The following is a 3,807-nucleotide window of genomic DNA, read 5'->3' as shown; positions in this document are numbered from 1 at the left end:
GTCTATTCGTTGTCAGTGTTTCCTTGTGCCTGCTGCTTGTTCCTGGACTTATTCACCATTAAAATCATCATTTTCATCCCACCTGGGTCTACAGCGTCTGCCTCACCACTCTCACCACCCGCACCTTATGACATTTCTGAATATAAAATTGATTGAGATGCTGTGGATTGATTTTGTGCCTGCAAAATCACCTGCTTGACTTAAAAAATTATGAAAAAAAATAGGATAGTGATGTAAAAGACTCATCGGCAGATATTGTAAAACACATGGTGGTGAGCATTGCAGCCAAAACGTGGTATTATCAGTTAATAGGCATATTTGGATAACTTTTCTTCTCTTAATAAATGAAAAAAAAATATGTTGAAAGCTACATTTAAAGTTTTTATGATGAGAAACAGTCCCAGTAAAAATTGGCCCAACCAAGAAAATAATTATATTTTCAAATCACAAGAGTAGAGCTAACAGGTACCTGACTCTTCACCTCTTGAACAAAAGGTCAGTCTGGACCTGAACTGGGTGTGGTAGTGGGGAGACTAAGCAGTGTGTTAATGTGACTGGAGCAACACTTTTGGTGGAGCAGTAACGTGAAACCTGGAATGTGCTGCTGATGAGGTCATACCTGTGTGTGTTTGTGTGTGAAGCCTCAGAGAGGATTTGGTTCACAGCGTCTCGACGCCCCATCAGTAATGATGTCATGGGAAACTCTTCAGCCCACCTTGGCTATTTGTAAACTCTTTCTGATTCCTTGCAGGAATCTGCCGGCCACATTAAAGGCCCAGGTCTGAACTCCTGAACAAAACCCCCCCATCGTGTCTGAAGGGAGTCTACTGTAACATTACTGCGCTGAAGCAGGCAAGTGGAAATGTACTCCAGCTTGGACAAGATGTAAATCATTACTCTTTCCTTTGATGTTCTTCCCATCTCTTCCTCTCGCTCGCCCATCTCCCTCTTGTCTTCACTACTTATCATTTCCCTTGTCCATAAACTCTGTGAACAGATCCCTGCTGCTGTCCTGCTGGAGCACGGGGGCCCTCCCCTTTTAGTGCTGAAAAACAGATCAACTTGGAGGACCTGGGAACATGAAAGGAGCGAACTAACTACAGGGGATAAACGCATTCCTGTGCAACTCGACCTGCTACCACCGCTGCTGCTGCTGGCCGGTGGCAGGGCAGGGGACGCGCAGCGAGACGCATGGATGGCTCAAAGTAAGGTGGAGAAGGGGAGGGGTGGCTAAATTTCCCAGCTCTCTCAGATCTTGCATGCAGCAAGCGGCACTTGACCTTTCCAGCACTAAAGGAATATGACAGCCGTGAAGCCGACAGAGAGAAACGTGATGGGGGCATAAGGAGGGGAGACGTGAGCGAGAGACAAAAGCCACACAAAGTGCAGGCTGCCACCAAAACAGTTAGTTTGCAATCAACGTCAGTCATCCCCCCTGTCGGGACAGTTTGATTTTCACTTTTCAAATGAGGCGTTTATTTTTGGCCTGATAACAGGGCTGGCTAAATTGAAATTGGCAGCTCGACAATCTACAGATAATAGTCAGCTACGCAGAAGATCATGTGACAAGCCTTTTCTTTCATTTTGCCCGAGCCCCCGCCCTTTCTCTCCCGTCGAAGGCGAGGAAAAGGGATAATCTTAGCAACAATCAGAGGAGGCTGAGAAGGCAAAAAAAAAAAAGAGGAACTTAAACTGATGGGAAGAAGACGACGACGAGCGAAAAGGAGGGAGGGAAAAATTGCAGTTTGAGTAATTTGCTGATGATCAGGAGAGGGGGAGGGCGAGGAGGTGAGATGGGGTGAGGGGTGTACAGGAGAGGTGAGGATAGAAAGAGAAAAGAAGGGAATTACTTTAATGTTTCTGGCAGCATACCAGCTGAGGTCTCAAGGTTATCCTGGCTTTCCAAACTCCCACGGGAAAGGTGGAGTGCTGAGGGCCGGGGGGAGGGACGGGGTGAGGGCTGGAGGTGAAACGGAGGAGGGAGAGAAACCTGCCCTTTTTCTACTGGAGGGAGGCTGTTGCTCAGAGGGGGAGAGTAATCCTCAGACCCGCTTGTATGATAAGGTTGGCCTTGGCCCAGGTAGGAGGAGGAGGTGAATAAATGGCTCTGGGGCTTCCCAGGGCATCTCTGCTGCACAGGAGCGAAACGAAAAAATTTCATAAAAGTTAACTGGAGTCATTACAAGCAAAACAAGGTGATGAAGTTATTTTCAGCTGATTTCCACTGTGAAAATATTTTGGACTAATGCTTTATCTATAAATGCAGTGCCTTGCAAAAATGGCTCGTACTAATTGATAGTTTATATTTGATAATTTGTTACTTATAACCACAAACTTCTGCATGTTTATGACAGACAAATGCAATGTGATGCAAAACTGGCAAATTAAAGGAGAACTGTTCTCAATAAAATTTTAGAAAAGTTTGGGATGCAGTTGTTGTAATTTTTAATCACTTTTCATTGCAGTTATAGCTGCAGCTCTCTTAGTTTTTGCTCCATTCTTCTTGGCAAAATAGCTCCACCTCTGTCAGATTAGAGGGAGAACATCTGTTTACAAGGCTTTCCAGAGATCACTTTTTGGTCTGGACTTTGACTAGGGCATTCTAACACATAGATATGTTCCGATTAAAAACTTCTGTTGTAGTTCTGGCTCTATGTTTAGTGTTGCTGGAAGGTGAGCCTTCACCCAGCAGGACTTTTTGCAACTTCTAGAAGCTTTCCTTCCAGGACTGACTTTCAAACTGTTAAGCGAAGTTTCTCTGGCTCTCTTTTTCAACAATGTCTGACTTCCTGCCATTTCTGCAGGTCAGGTTTGTGAAGTCCACCACTAATTAACCCAACATTTCTTCATTCTCCTGTGAAGTAACAAAACCCATCTTCAACGTGTGATTGAATCAGTGTTTTAGAGTCACAAAGAGATGTTTGTTGATATTGGCTGTATTTGTTGACACCAAAGTTGGCTTATTAGAGATAATTGATTCACGGCTCCAAGCTGTCAGTTGTGTGTATGCTAGCTGGATCTTCAAAGGCTGGCCTTCCTACCGTCAGTCAACAAACAGTCTGCTCAGAAGTAGACTGGGAAGCCTCGTTAACCTGTAATTCAAATGTGCTGAGAGTAAACAGGGGGAACTCCTCTCTCACTCATTTAATGTGGATCTGATCATAATTGATGGGATAATGGAGAAGAACTGTGAAATGTTTGAATCACTAACAAAAAGGCCTAAGTGGCCTTCCCCCCTCTTAGCTGCAAGCTTTGAGACAAGTCAACATGATTTTGTACGAACACATTTAAATACATTAATCCTGACTAAACATTGATTCAGCTCCGAGCAGTAAATCTGGGAAAGCAATAGATGTGTTTGAAAGCATTTTAAGGAAAAACAGCACAAGTGAAATATGCTGGGTAACGGGAATGTAAAAATGTAGTGCCTTGTAAAAATATTCATACCTACTGACATTTCAAGTTTGTCACTTTACAACCACAAAATAGTATATTTTTGAGATTTTATATCATAGCTGTATAAAAAGTAGCATAATTATGGAAAGGAAGGAAATGATGCAGGATTTTCTAGGATTTTTACAGGTAAAAATTTTAAAACTGTGCAATACATTTGGATTCAACCACCTGTAATTTAATGCCAAACTTTCCAGGAAATGGGTGTTAACTTAAACTGAACATCCAGGTAATGAAAGAATTAATGAGAAAAGAGGAGAAGTGCCTGGCGGTGACTGTGGAGGATCTGAAAAGATCCACAGCTCTGGTAGGATAGGTTGTTGACAGTAAAACTATTAGTTCTGCAATCTTCAA

The sequence above is a fragment of the Xiphophorus maculatus genome, chromosome 9 (assembly GCF_002775205.1).
Source record: "Xiphophorus maculatus strain JP 163 A chromosome 9, X_maculatus-5.0-male, whole genome shotgun sequence".
Classification (NCBI taxonomy): Eukaryota; Metazoa; Chordata; class Actinopteri; order Cyprinodontiformes; family Poeciliidae; genus Xiphophorus; species Xiphophorus maculatus.
This window is presented reverse-complemented; position numbering follows the sequence as displayed.